Genomic DNA, 15445 nt, shown 5'->3' with positions numbered 1-15445 from the left:
CTTCTGAACGCACTACACTGTGCTCACCACCAAAAGTTTAGTTTCCAGCCCTTACTGTGCAGTTGACCCCTTTCACCCATTTTGCCCTCCCCAGCCCCGTTTCCCTCAAGTAACCACTGATCTGCTCTCTGTGTCTACATTTTTGCCTTTGTTTTGGTTGGTTGTTTATTTATTTATTTAATATTCCACGTATGAGTGAAATCATACAGTATTCGTCTTTCTCCGACTTATTTCACTTAGCATAATGCCCTCAAGATCTACTCATGTTGTTGCAGATGGCAAGCTTTCATCTTTTTAATGGCTGAGTAGTATTCCATTGTGTGTGTGTGTGTGTGTGTGTGTGTGTGTGTGTGTGTGCCACATCTTCTTTATCCATTCATCTGTTGATAGGCACTTAGGTCATCATTTCCATGTCTTGGCTATTGTAATTAATGCTGCAATGAATATAGGAGTGCATATATCTTATCAAATTAGTGTTTTTATATTTGGGTAAACACCCAGTAGTGGAATAGCTGGACCGTATGGTGGTTCTATTTTTAGTTTTCTGAACCACCTCAGCACTGTTTTCCATAGTGGCTGCCCCACTTTACATTCCCACCAACAGTGTGCATTCAGCTCTCTTTGTGGCACAGTGCTTTACTGTATTGGTTTTTCTATCCTGTGAGGTATGTAGAACAGGTTTTCATAGCATACACGGAAGTCTGAAGGACCACATTCTCCCGGGATGAAGTAAAGGGAGAAAGGAGAGGGTGGGATCTCTTTCTTTCCTGTTTTTCTTCCAACCTTTTCCTCCTTTCCCTCTTCCTCTTTCTTTTTAAATTCATTCCACTACGATTGGGACCACTCTACTCTGCACCCGCTCGCAACGGTGGCAAGGTGGAAACCAGCCAATCAGTCCATCTGTCAGTCAGACATGCTGGGTTCTGTGGTAGGTGCTGGGCATCCAGAGACCAATGTCATGTCAAAGCTCACTGTTGGAGGAGACAGACATGAGGAAACACTTTGATGGAATACGGGCAGTACTCTGATTACGGTGACCCAAGGGCTTGGGATTTCTAAGGATAAAGCCACTTTCAAATATTCCGTCTCATTGTCTTTCCACGAGTACATTTGTGCTCATGATACGTTGCGTCCCCAGCTTTGAGTTGAAGGACTTGGTCCCCAGGGCTGTAACAGAGGAACGTAGAAAGTGCTCTGGCTGGACGAGAATCAAATCATCCTCCAAGAGGACGGGCACATCAGCTCGGTCTTCAAGGGTAAGCGGAAGTTTTCCAGGCAGAGAAGGAGAGAAAGGGAATTCTTTCTGTAGAGGCGATGGCTGAGAAGGACTTCGAAGGATGACTAAGAACTGGAAGAGGAGATGCTAGTTGGGGGGCTGGGTAGGGCAGGAGGGGCAAAAGCACAAAGGCATCAGACAGTGTGATGTCTTGGGGCAACTACAAGTGTTTTGGTGTCACTGGAGCATTAAGAGTGAGGAGAGGGGTAGGGAAAGGAGGCTGGGCTCAAGGAGAGCCTGGTTGGCTCTACCCTAGAGCACGGACTTTGGAATATAGGGAAGCCACTGTAAGATAAAGTCCAGTTAGTGCGTGCGTGCGTGTGTGTGTGTGTGTGTGTGTGTGTGTGTGTGTGACAGGGACAGAGGGAGATTAGCAGAGCCATGTTCTCTGGCCTTCCCTAAGGAAAGCTGGTTCATATTTTCAAGAAGACAAATTTAAAGACCGATGGGCCAGCTGGGCTTAGAGGCGAAGATCCCCCATTTCTCACTGGAGAGCAGGGACCGCCCCCGGGAGAGACCTTGAAGGGATGTCCTGAGAGAGTGGCTTTCTGACCTGGTCTGCTGGTCACCCTGTGGCCTCCACTCACCGTCACAGGCTGCAGACCGCATCACACCTCCAGCCTTCAGCCGTACGCATTTAAGGCAACAGATTCTCGAGGGGCAGCTGCTCTGGGAGCTTACCAAGGGCACTCATTTAAGAGGAAAAGGAATAAACAGCACATGTGTTTTCTTCAACACTCTTGACGTTCTCACAACCTCCTTCTAAGTTTCTGTCTTTCTGATCTGCAGATTAAACAAAGAAACCTCACTGAAATATCTTTTTAAAACAGAAAGATATTTGGAATTATTATTATTATTTTTTAACATCTTTATTGGAGTATCATTGCTTTACAATGGTGTGTTAGCTTCTGCTTTATAACAAAGTAAATCAGTTATACATATACATATGTCCCCATATCTCTTCCCTCTTGCGTCTCCCTCCCTCCCACCCTCCCTATCCCACCCCTCCAGGCGGTCACAAAGCACCGAGCTGATCTCCCTGTGCTATGCGGCTGCTTCCCACTAGCTAGCTATTTTACATTTGGTAGTGTGTATATGTCCATGCCACTCTCTCACTTTGTCACAGAAAGATAGAGAAATATTAAGGAAGTGTAGGAAAAACAAAGTAAAAAAACCCAAAACAAACAAACAAACAAAAACCCCTGAAACAACAATGACAGCAACAACCACAAACAAAAAGGTGCAGGTCTGGAGGCAGGAAAGCCGGGTCACGTCCTGATTCTGGCCCTCCTCATCCATCTCATGTGACTTGAGTCACTTTCCCATCCAGGCTTCAGATTCTGCATTTTTAAAACAAGAGGATTGAGCTAATTTATCTCAAAGTTCTTCCCAGCTCAGATCTGTAACCTCTGCATTTTTAAATTTTACTTTCAGTAGCAGCATGAGAAAACACCTTTATTTTTCCTTTTATTCTTATCATACAGATGAAGATGGTAGCAGGGCTGAGTATTATGTGGGCTGTCTCACAGTTAGGCTGTGGGACATTTGAAAGTGTTAACCATCAAAAATATTTCCTTTCCTACATTTTCCATTTCCCAGGGTCAAGGTGTTTTCAATGCGGAACCCTAGGTTGTTGGATCAGGAGACACGTTTTGTTTGCTTCCTATAAAAGGCAGCTTGTGTGTTGTCACTAGCCCCGCCCTCGTGTAACCACATTTACAGCATTAATGATGACAAGGATGCTGAGGATGATGGGAACTAGTATCTGTTGAGTGCGTGCCTCTGTGGGTCAGACATTAGTCTAAGAGCTTTGTGTGTACTTCATCCTATGGGGTGGGTATCATTATTATGCCCATTTCACAGATGAGGGCATACACACCCAAGGAAGTTGTCACCAGGACTCCTGTGCTGGGCTTGAGGAAGGCACATACATTCAGAATAGGATTCTTGTGGGTTCGATCCCTGCATTCCTGAGTCATGTCCCTGGCCAGCCACCCAGGGCTCCTGAAGATTCAATGAGACAATCTTTGTGACAAGTACTTTGCAGACTGTGATGTACCATGCGCATGCAGACAGAAACCGACGAGAACCAGCGCCAGGGCAGATGGGACTAATGTGGCCACAGTGGGCCAATCCTCCCCAGCAGGACGGCTGGAGTCCCAGAGAAAGGCAGAGACGCTGAGGCCAGGCTGGGGAGAGGATGTCTTGCAGGCGGAGCTGGGGCCTCTCTGCCTGAGGCTCCCTCCTCCTGGGGCAGGTGGCCTTCCTCCCAGGAGCTCCATCTTGCCCTTTGATTCTTCCTGGCTCCTTTCCTTTTAGAACCAGGCATGGGGTCAATCTGCTTTCTCATTACCCAAGAGGTCAAGTCTAGCCACCTTGGCTGGCACGAAAGCCCTCCCCAGCTGGGCCTGCCCCAGGAACCTGGCCCCATTTCCTGCAGCTCACCCCCAGACACCTCCTTCTGCTCCAGTGGCCACTCTCCTTGGTGTTCCCCGTAGACTAGGCACAGTTGTCCCTTTGGTGTCTTGACTGACGCTGTCCCTTTCCTGAAGTACTGGCTTCTCCCCACTCACCCCCAATGACAGTTGAAGTTCCACCTCCTTTCAAGGTCTTTGCTTCAGGCCTTTCTGTCAAATGTGGGCTCTTAGCGCCCTTTATCTCCATCAGTCTTACTGGCCATCTGGGTGTGGCTCTTCTGGAGGGCAAGGGACTGAAGGAGATTCAGCCTTTTGTAAAAAACACCCTTAAGCTTTGCATTTGGAATTTTGTTCATAGTGCCTTGCCTGAGCCGCTCTTTGTAGGGAGAAAGAGGAACGCTGTGGACAACCTTGGCCTTCCTCTAGATCTGTTTTGTGGCCAGGCTGGTTAAGCCTTCATCCCCCAGGATGGCCTGACTCTGCGGTTAGAAAGGGTTCTGTGCTTGCAGCCCCGGGGAGTGTTTGCAGTGGCACCAAAGCCCTGTTAACTCCAACTAGTGTCCCCAACTCCCCGGTCAGGGAGTCTGGCCTCGGCCAGACGAGAGATCTCTCCATACCTGCTATACAGGCCAACACCTCTTGTGATAACTCCCAGAAGAGAGAATTTGAAAGAAGTCAACTCATGCCAAAAATGCCTTTGTCAGTGTGTCTCTGTAGGGGTGGTCAAGACTGGCTGCATAGTGTAGGCGGCCCGGAGCCAACTGAAAACTGTGGCTCCTTGAATTTCAAGATGGCGATGAGCAGAGCATCAAACCTACACGGGCCTTTCTGACTCGGGAGAGGTTGGGGGTCGTGCGGACATGCAAGGACACCATGAACCGGCTCTGCTGGCTTCTGTGCCTGGTGTGTTGGCTGCTGTCACAGGTGCAGGCGGTGGTGTTGTTGGTGTGTGTTAATTTCTTCTTCTTTTTACTCAGCAATTTCCAAGTTAGATAATAATATTAAGCATCTACCACATGACCGGCAGTGTTTACAACACCATGAAGGGGGAGATTCACAAAATCAGTAGAAGATACTGGCTCTTCCTTGATAGATGTTTACAGTATTATCAGAGACAAGAGATATATGCATTTCATTCCCATTTATCTCCAACGGATGAAGAATCGCAGGCTCAGAGAGGCTAACTGGTTTGCCAAAGTCACACAGCTACTCCAGGGCTCCAGTACTTTCTGTGTAGCCTCACCCACGAAACACTTAAAGAACTGGTCCACTTGGTGCAGAGTCCTAGGAGCTGTGTGAGGTCAGGGAAGCAGGGGCGACCGGTCAGGGTCATGGACTAGTCGGGGCCGACTTGGAGAGGAGGAAGGGTTTTGGTTGGGGGGAGGATGCAGTGAGGGGAGGGCGTTCTGCCATCAGAGAGGTGGGTCTGGCTCCATCGAAGGGGGCTGCGAGGTCAGGGGGTCCTCTTTGCTCACTCCTTTCCTTCCAAATGAGGTACCAGTTCTCTGGGGCCATCTCTCCCTTAATCCCAGTTCAGTGTTTTTCAAGCTTTTTGGACCACAACCCTCAGTAAGAAATTTTCAGGTGTGGCCCAGTACACACACATGTGTACGTGTGTGTGTGTGCTTGTGCTTCCGTGTGTTTACTTACCTTTGTGACTTCTGATGCAAGCGGATGTTTTCTATTATATTCTGTTATGTAATTAAAATCCAGATGATGGTACAGCAAACTGAGGCACTACCCCAACTGGACTTTGACGCCACGCTGCCATAATTACTACATGGACAGTTCTTTTGCCCTCAAAGCCCGCACAGAAGGAAGGGCTATGTCTTCAGCTCTGAGAGCCTGTGGAACTCTCTCTCTCTCTCTCTTTGGATGCCTAAAGCTCGTCCTGCTGGCATTCTGCCCTTCCACCGCCCACCCACTGCCAGGATCTCAGACCCTCCTACCATGGGTTTAATTACATTTTCATGCAATTGCATTTTCTCTTCCCAATATGAGGAAGTACACCTTCCTCACGAGAAAACACCGTCCTAGAGGATGAACAAGACACAGCAGGTGGTAAGGACTCCTGAGCCCATTTCCCCAGCTCCTCCGAAGCCCAGCCCTGTGCCTTTCCTATAGCAGGCGTTCAGCAAGTGTTAAGAGATTGAGAAATTGGTTGAGTATCTCAGAAGGATTTGGAAATTTTCTAAGGAGTTGAACGTGACTTTAGCATTACTGGTTTAAAAGGCCTCTTGGTGGGGCAGGCATTTGACGGTTCCCCTTGCAGGCTCGCAAGGAACGCCCCACCTTCTCAGCTGTTCTCCCTCTTATCATGTTTTTCCTCTGACTCAGCTTTGCTTTCCAGCCTCAGGTACTTCTGGGGCTCATACCCCATTGCTTTTTACTGAGAGAAGCTAAATGTGATGGTGGCGAGTTTGATGAGACCCACGCACTCTGGCTGGCCTGTTCCCTGAGCCAGACAGCAGAAACCCCCCAGCATAACCCGCTCACCTCACCCACAGTGCGGGGAGAACACTGACCTCAGTGTCAGGAAACTTCACGTCGCAGTCCCCTTACCCAGGTGAGTGACATTGGGGCAATGGCTTAGCGTCTCGGTACTTCATTTCTCTTCCCTTGTCATCCTCTTGCTTGTTGAGATGACGGCATTACCTAATACGTGGCAACTTTACCTGTCTGGCAGTTGAATGATACCCACCTGAATTTGTAACCTTCGTTTGCATAACGGCTTCCTGCTCATCTTTGAACTGTGTGAATTGTTTTATGACCGACCCAGTTGACTGGGGAGCTGAGGTTGGGTTATCCAAGATTACTCAGCTAATAAGCAGTGGAGTTAGAATTCAAACTCAGATTTTCTCTTTCCAAATTCTATATTCTTATCCTCATGATTTAATGTAATTATATCAGCCCATTAAGTTAATGCTTATTTCCTCTGGCCCAGCGGCGCTCTGAAAGGAGTGAACTTCTGTTGATGGAGGGAGGGTTGACTCGTGGTGGAGACAGGGAAGCAGTGGTCAGAGGAGGGAGAGGAAAGGAAGGCAGAGGGTGTGAGTGAAGAACCAAGTTTAGGAATCACAGGAGGCTCACGGTTGAAGGCTTCCTGGGTCGTTTCACTGCTGTTTCAACTCCCTGGGTCCCTGGGCAGCAGCCATCAGATACGCCATCAGTGATTTTAATCAACAAACCAATGAACCGACATTTACTTGGGGATTTCGAGGCTGACGCAGAAGTCTCATTGCTGGCGAGCACTTTGCACTGAGGTCATTTTCCATGGCAGCACAGCCCTAGGCCGCCAGCCCTTGAGTTTGGAATCAGAGGGGTGGGTGATGTTCTTTGCAGAGTCCGTGAGCCCCTGGTGGTTTCCATCCCATTGTCACATCAGTGCAGAAGGGGAGCGGGTGGGGTCAGTGTTGGGATGGGGCCATCTTCTCTGATGACTCAGCCTCCTCCATGGGCCGTGTCAGTCAATGACTTCTTTTCCTTTTCTCAGTTTCCAACCTGGTCTTTAAAACGTGATATGACATTCTTTGCTCTAATGAATAAGCCTATGCGGTGGGGCGGGGGGTTGTTTTAGCCCTGCTCTCATTTTATAGATGAGGAAACTTGGGCTCAAAGAGAGACTGGGACACCGCCCCCCCCCCCCACAATGTCCTGAAGCCGGATTTGGATCTAAGTGTGCTGATTTCAGAGTCCACCATCATTGACTTCTCCTCAGGTGCCTCAGCTCTTAGAGAAAGGACCGGGTAAGGGAGGAATGTGAGTTACCCAGGCAGTCACAGGCTCCTACAGAGGACCTCAAATCCTGAGACCCTTGGCTGCTGGAAGACAGGTCTATGTTGAAGCTTTTGGTTTCCTGTTCTCAGTACTTCCTCTGGAGGATTTCTCTCCAACAGGTGTAACTCAGTCACCTGCATAAGTGTTATTAAAAACTCTAAGACAGGGTCTGTAAAAGCAAACCAAATAATTCAGAAGTCTCCCTTTCGCCACCCCCTCTTTACCAGTAGCTACTGTTAATAGTTCTGTGTGCATGTCTTCCAGACGTTTTAAGCGTGGATATGCTTATATGTATGTGTGTGTTATATGTAAAATGCTTTCAAGCATAAGCAGGATCATACTATATATAGAATTCTGCAACTTGCTTTTATGCTGGAGAACGTTTTATGGACGTGCCTTCATGTTAGTATCCACAGTCCTGCCTCATTCTTTTTTTTTGTTTGTTTTTGTTTTTTTGCAGTACGCGGGCCTCTCACTGTTGTGGCCTCTCCCGTTGCGGAGCACAGGCTCCGGACGCGCAGCCTCAGCGGCCATGGCTCACGGGCCCAGCCGCTCTGCGTCATGTGGGATCTTCCCGGGCCGGGGCACGAACCCGTGTCCCCTGCATCGGCAGGCGGACTCTCGACCACTGCGCCACCAGGGAAGCCCCTGCCTCATTCTTTTTAATGCATGCTTGGTGTTAATATTTCATTTTATAGATGAACCAGTTTATTTAACCTGTTACCAATGGGTGGACGCTTAGGTTGATTCCAGCTTTTTTCTATTACAAACAGTGCTTTTGTGAGCATCCTTGTGTAGTTGGAGAAATTCATATAAATGAAATTTCTGGCCTGCAGGATTCGTGCATTTATAATTTTGATCGATATTGCCACATGGCTCTCTGAAGTGGTTGTCCCATTCACAACATCAATCTAAACATTGCTTTCTTTTTTTTTTTTTTTCGTGTGTTCAGTAAATATTGTGGAAATTGGTCCTGACGGTTTAGTCAATTATTATTGGGATTCAACTCTCCTCTCTACTACTCAGGGGTGAGTCCATCCCATTCTGGGGTGCTTGATTGGAATTCCATTTCTGCTTTCACTGGCTGGGGGATTGTGGGAAGTTTGCTTGACAGGATCTGAGCCATGATTTCCTCTTGGAGATAACATGACCTCTCTTGAAGAATGGAGTTAGGGACGTCATAAGTATTTTTTTTTTAAGAATTTTTTTTGACTTTAAAGTCTTTATTGAATTTGTTTCAATATTGTTTCTGGTTTTTTATGGTTTTTGGCCGTGAGGCATGGGACATCTTAACTCCCCAAACAGGGATGGAACCCACACTCTCTGCCCTGAAAGGCAAGGTCTTAACCACTGGACTGCCAGGGAAGTCCCGACATCATGAGGATTTGTTGAGCTTCTTGTCCGAGGTCTGGCACAGAAGAGGTGTTCAAAGCATGCTGTCATTGTCCCCCACAAGCGTGGTCAACACCTGCCATCCCGCCCTAATGAGAGAGGTGGAGTGATTTGCCAAAGGACTCAGGGGGAAACCGAGGCACGGTTGTTAATTGTTTCTCTGTAGTGGCGGCATTAACACGCTTACCTGGTAGACCGCAAGTCTCTGCAGGGCAGGGCCTTTGTTTTCTACTTCTTTGTACTCTCACAAGCCCTGAGCCCAGTGGAGTTCGACATTTGGGGTGGTGGTGAGCGACAGCTGTGACCGGGGACGATGTGTACCAGGAGGAGACCCTGTGGAGGCAGAATCCGTTTTAGAATCCACATCCATTAGGAGACCCAAATGATGCTTCCCACTTTTTCCTATTTAGTGAATTTCAGAAAGGAGCATCAGTGGGAAGTGGAGGAAGGGAAAAAAAAACAAACCAAAAACCAGTCTGGGCCCAGAAAGCCCTTTTAGACATTGTTTTTGGGACATGCTTGTGAAGCTGGGAGGAACCTGGATGCTGTTTGGGAAGATGTGTCGGTAATTTGCACTCAGGAGGCCCCCAAGTGGCCTCGCTGGATGTGCAGTGGGCAGAGCCCTGCTCCCGTTGGGCTGGTACTGGGAGGGCCACTGCTTTGCTCTCCCTGTGACTTTCCACCTACTCGTCTGGACTTTCCTCTCTATTTTTGGAAAGGGCCTTGTGCTTTATTCCCTCCCCATACTGCCTGTCCACTCCAAAGGCATCTGGTGTCAAGAACTCTATCTGAAAAGCTTGATCTGTGGAGGGCTGTCAATCATGCCCCAGAACTGGCTGGCCCCGGTGGGGGAGGGGAGGGAGCACGGCCATGCCCCGGGGTGTGGAGTCAGGTCGGGCTAGGGGGCCAGGTGACTGGAGTTGTGATCTCACTGCATCACATCTCTCCGTGCCTCAGCCTTCCCTTCTGTTAAATGCGGTTAAAGTTGCCCTTGCCTCATCGTGAGGGAGTTACAAGGGCAGCTCAGATGTTTGACACCAGAGCAAGAGAAATCACAGGGAGGAAATTCCTCTGTCAGTAATTCAGGAAAGTGGGGTTGCATTCATGTCGCTCCTGGGTCCTCGGGGATTGAGAAGACGTGCCAAACTTATAATCTTCCATGCAGAGGTTGGAGCCTCCTGCCTGCCTGTGCCTAGTTTAATCACAGAGGGCTGAGTCCTAATTCCTTCCTTGCCTCTACTAGCTGTATGGTCTTGGGCAACTCACTTCAATTCTTTGGGCCAGATTTCCTCGTATATAAAATGGACATAACATTAGCACCCCCTTAGGTTGTGAGAGGATTCGCTATTATTATCTTTGGCTGCACGTGAAAATTCCATTTCAGGGAGATAGATACTTCTTGGCCTTCAGTCAAGTAGGCTATGGATTAGTATGCTACAGACCGTGCTGTATGCTATAGTGTGTTATGCTATATATGCTACAAACAATAAGCTACGCTACTGCATGCTGTGCATCGTGGAAACCCCTTTGTGGGCAGTGGGGAAGCTTCAGGAAAGGAAAGGTGTTTTTGGGTGGCAGGAGGGTTTTCCAAACTATTTTCCATCTGTCCCAGTCCATTGCGTTCCATCCTACGGCGTCAATGCCATTCAATGAGCTTTTACTCAGCATCTAGTGTGCCGAGTGAGGAAATCCAGTGCCTTTCTCTGATTCAGCCTGGATCTGAGGGCAAGAGACAGTGACAGAAAGGGCAAATCAGAATCGAAGTCCTGCTGAAGAGCTTCTAAAGAAAAGAGTAATAACCTCTGAGCTCTGGCTTCTAACCCAGCCCATGTCTGGGCATGGCCCACATGCCTGGGTCCAGAGTTGAAAGAGAAGCCTGGTCTCTTAGCAACATGTTTATGTTGGTTTGGCTTTGAGATGAAAGTGAGGACATGATTTCCACTCCTGGGCAGCTGGGCCCGGAACATTGGAGAGAGATGAGGTTAATTGTTCCCTTTTTTAAATTGGCTAGGGTCCTTTTATTCCTACCTCAACTCTATTAAAAAAAGATATAGGATTATGTATGTGTTACACACACACACACATCACACACACACACACACACACACACACACACCGATCCAGAGAAGAACAAATTAGCAAATTTCCTAACCAGGTCCTATCTGTAGGTCTGTCGTGAAGCAGTGAAGACCCCTGTGGCTTGAATGCCGGTCTCAGCACTACCAAGTGTTGATTGAGTTTTGGTCCCAGTAGTAAAAAGCATGTGTGAAATTCAAATACAGAATTTCAAAGCCTTGAGCACTTCCTGAGAGTCTCAGTGGCTTTAATAAGGGAAGGGCATCTCTTTGGTGGCAAGTGGTTATCCTTCACAGTGCAAGCACAAATTGGATCATAATTAATGAATCTGACATATGTTCCTCCTTGCCATGCAGAGGAGCTCGCATTTCGTTCCTATTTGTCTCCATCTCCATCACTTTATATTCCCCTCTACAAGGGGGGATGTTGCCACATTCAGATGAAAGTTTATACATTGGTAAGTTCTTCTCTAGCTTAGCGACCAGTTTGGAACAGTTTATTTCTCTCTTCTTCCTTCTCTTCCTCCCTTCCTCCTTCCTCCCTTCTAGTACCATTTGCAAATCTGGAAATATATGATGGTGTCCTAGAGCTGCTTAACACTGCTTAAATGCGAGAGTCCCTGGTATGAGGTGGAGAGGAGACTTGCCTTGTCCAAGAGTGTTCTCGCCATTCTTTATTCTTGTTCTCTCCTTCTGTAGCATCTTTCTTCTCTGTTTTCTTCTTTCCTCACAGGGTACCATAGGGGTTCTGGTAGTTGAACTGATGCCTAAAAAGGGCATTATGAATATAGACTTAGTCTTTCCAGTGCTGAGAAGCTGGGAGAGCCACTGTAGAACTTGATTCCTGTCTCTCCTTCATTTAGCAAATGTTTACTGAGTGCTCACCATGGCTGGTCACTACCCCCAACACCAGGACTAGGAAGACCAATAAGATATAGTCCTGGCCCTTTAGGGGTCTTTGCACCTAGCCTCATTTATCATTCTGTATCCTTACCGCATCCTTCGCCAGTGGGGTCCGCTTTCTCTCCTCCACACCTCACATTGACTTTGAGTCATCCCAACTGATTTGCTCATTTGTGGGATGGGCACACGTGCTCCTCTCAGCCTCCTTTGGATGTGGCCAAAGTCACAAATCTGTGCCAGGGAGAGTAGGCTTCTCTCTAAACAGATGCCTCTGGACCAAATGTTTGTGTCCCCTCAAAATTCATGTGTTGAAATCTTAACCCCCAGGATGATGAGATTAGGAGGTGGGGTCTTTGGGAGGTGATTAGGACGTGAGGGCAGAACCCTCATGATTAAGATTAGTGCCCTTCTAAAAGACATCCCTCCTGGGGACTGGTTTGCTATACTATGTATCCTAGGAGCTTTTTCTCTTTGGGAATTTGAGTTAGAATGAAAAAAATCTCAAAATCTAAACTTAAAAAAACAACAACGCATCTTTTGGGAACTAAATAAATTTGAGGTTTATCTTTTATTTTTCCGAGTTTCCATATGAAACTAAGATGACATATAGTAAGGATTTTTGCCTCATCCCATGAGAGCCTAAAAGAGAGCATTAAATACTGTTGACAGACTGATTCTAGGGCTGGGGCAGGGAAACTACAAGATAAGCCTGCAGCACCTTGTAGCAGAAGTAAGGAAATGCTCAAAAAATAAAAAGATGAGACTGAGGAGCCATGACGACCGTATGCCATGTGGACATTAATGGAAAAACTGATGAATAATATCTGGGCTTCGTTAACAGTAATGTACCAACATCAGTTTCTTCATTTTGACAAATGTAGCATGGTGAGGTAGGAGGTTAACAGTAGGGGAAACTGGGTACAGACACTATCCGTACTATCTTTCAACTTTTCTGTAAATCTAAAATGATTCAAAAATAAAATGTTTGGGGGCTTCCCTGGTGGCACAGTGGTTGAGAGTCCACCTGCCAATGCAGGGGACACGGGTTCGAGCCCTGGTCTGGGAGGATCCCACATGCCGCGGAGCAACTAGGCCCGTGAGCCACAACTACTGAGCCTGCGCGTCTGGAGCCTGTGCTCCGCAACAAGAGAGGCCGCGACAGTGAGAGGCCCGCGCACCACGATGAGGAGTGGCCCCCGCTCACCGCAACTAGAAAAAGCCCTCGCACAGAAACGAAGACCCAACACAGCCAAAAACAAATAAATAAATAAATAAAAATTTAAAAAAATAATTAAAAAATTAAAATGTTTATTTACAAAAAGAAAAAAAAAAAGAGACCCCTTCTGCCATGTGAGGATACAGTGAGATGACAGTGGTCTATGAACCAGGAAGCGGGCCCTCACCAGACACCGAATCTGCCAGCACCTTGACCTTGGACTTCCCAGACTCCAATACGGTGCGAAGTTTCTGTTACAGAGTACCACCCAGTCTGTGGTACTCTGTCATAGCTGCCTGAAAGGACTAAGACACACAAGTAAGGAGAAGATAAAGGGCAGAGATGGCTCCTGCGGGTACCAAGTCAACAGTGGCCACGCAGGAGTACTGACTTCCTTCCCCGGGCGTGTGGGGGGCAGGGAAGAGTCAGGGCCGCCACGCTGCCCCACTCCAGGGCCACGATTCACATCACTGTCTGTGCAGAAGGCACCCTTGCTTTAGGAAGGACATGGATGGGTGAGTTTCCTCCACCCATGGGAGGTCTGAAAGCCAGCACCACTCAGCTGTTCAGGCAGGTAAAGTTAAGCTCAGAGGGGCTGGGCGTTCGCCAGGGTAACTGACCAGTGCAAGGGTTTCTAACTCAGATCATGGGACAGGTAGTAGTTATGAAGATGCTCTCAGTCCCAGAGGGCTTGGGTGTCTGCAGGTGGCCTGGCCATGCGAGTTTGGTGCCTGTGCCTGAGTGAGGCCAAGCCAGCAGGAGGAGGTCCGGGGCCTTACCTGCGGGAGCTGAAGCCAGACATCTCCTTATCGGGGATCGCTTGGGGCAGGGGCTGAAACTGTGAGGCACGCCTGGAATGTCAGCCTAGAGCTCTTTTCACAGAGGCAAAGGCGAGGCCGTGGGTGTGTAGTTGGTTGGGCCAGGGAACTCAGTGGTGGTTTGGCTCAGAGAGGCTGGTCAGTCTTCAATGTGCCCATTTCCTATGATTCCCAAATGACTGACACTCAGGTGTCTCCTGGGCCAACTTGGGGTGGGGGGGTCCCTCCGTTACTAATCCCTTCTGGGCATCACTGATGTAGGTGATCAGGGATGAGGAAGGTAGACTCATGGTCACCTCTGGCCCCAGGCTACCCCTGTGGCGGGATGCAGGGGGGCTGCGCTCTCGCTGGGCTGCGGGCACTGCTCACCTCCCAGCTCCTGGGGTGTGTGACAGCCTGTCTGGCGGCTGTGACAGGCCGGGTACCTGCCTGCCGGCCTCCTCCCACGCCCGATGGGCTGCCTGTTAATTGGGGAGGCACGAGGGAAACCAGGCTGAGAGTCCCTGGCTGGGCTCTGAGCTCACACCCTTCATCAGAGTCAGGCTGTGGCCGGCCGCCTGCCACCTCCTCCGACAAGCAGGGGCCTGGCTGTGGGCTTCATGTTTGGACTTTTTATTTCAAAATTTTTCCCCCAAGAAAGGAAGGGCAGAGGAAGGCAGCCTGTAATTGGGCTTGGGAAAGTGATGCTTGTCAGAGGAGGGGGTGGTGGAGGCCTGGGGGAGAAGCAGCCGTTAGCACAAGTGTGTTCCACGGAGCGAGGAAAGGGGCTTTCATCCTTTCCCAGGGCCCTCCCTGGGCAGGGGGACAGCTCCCGGGGATGGAGTGTGTGGGTGCAGCCTGGAGGCTCTGGCTCTGCCTGGGGTGGGGGGCAATCAGGCCCCGGCAGAGGCTACTCTCTGGTCCAGATGGTAGACTCTAGAAAAAGCAGGAGGGGTGAGCGAAAGCAAGCATGTACTGAGGTCTGGGATAGAATGTGTCTTCCCCACTTACTCCCCGCCCCCGCCACATGAGTGTCAGAATCATCGTACGGCAGGGTCAAGGGGTCCCAGGTTCACCCACCACAGCTCTCCAGGGCAACTGGACCAGAGGAGGAAGGGACTTGCTGAGGGTCACACCTCTAGTTAGAAGCAGGGCCTCAGATCTTAATCTCAGGCTCAGGATGATGGCGGGGGTGCTGACGGTGCTTTTGGACTTCTTTCTTTCCCAGCCAATACCGTTTCCAGCCCACAGATGTGACTAAAATCACATCCTTAGAGATTTATTCATTTAGACTCAAGCTTAGCTCACAATTATACAGCAGGTTCTCCAGAGAGGGCTTATATATTAAGCTCCGTCAGTAATTTCTCCCTTAGCAAGAATGATAAGGGTGATAAAGATACTGGATACCGGGGGGCTAGTGTGTGTGTGTGTGTGTGTGTGTGTGTGTGTGTGTGTGTGTGTGTGTGTACGCGAGCTCTGGGGGCAGCTTGGAGGGGAAAAAGACTGATGAGATGAAGAAGAGGGGGCACATCACCGAGGAGCCAAGCGGCCCCTCCACCTAATTTTATCTCCTGTGGGCAGGTGAGGCGTCC

The 15445-nt window shown here is 48.9% G+C and overlaps 1 long non-coding RNA gene across 1 annotated transcript in view; it reads left to right on the top strand.

The window, feature by feature from the left end:
- The window catches only part of LOC309838935, a 95632-nt gene that overhangs the window by 38415 nt on the left and 41772 nt on the right, over nucleotides 1-15445 (top strand). Inside the window, exon 3 of the long non-coding RNA XR_014298428.1 lies at nucleotides 6044-6259. This is a non-coding gene — a long non-coding RNA (uncharacterized lncRNA). The remainder of the gene's footprint in view (nucleotides 1-6043; nucleotides 6260-15445) is intronic.

This window comes from Grampus griseus (assembly GCF_964374135.1).
Source record: "Grampus griseus genome assembly, chromosome: 21".
Taxonomy (NCBI): Eukaryota; Metazoa; Chordata; class Mammalia; order Artiodactyla; family Delphinidae; genus Grampus; species Grampus griseus.
The sequence above is the reverse complement of the archived record's forward strand: the minus strand, read 5'-3'. Positions and strand labels throughout refer to the sequence as shown.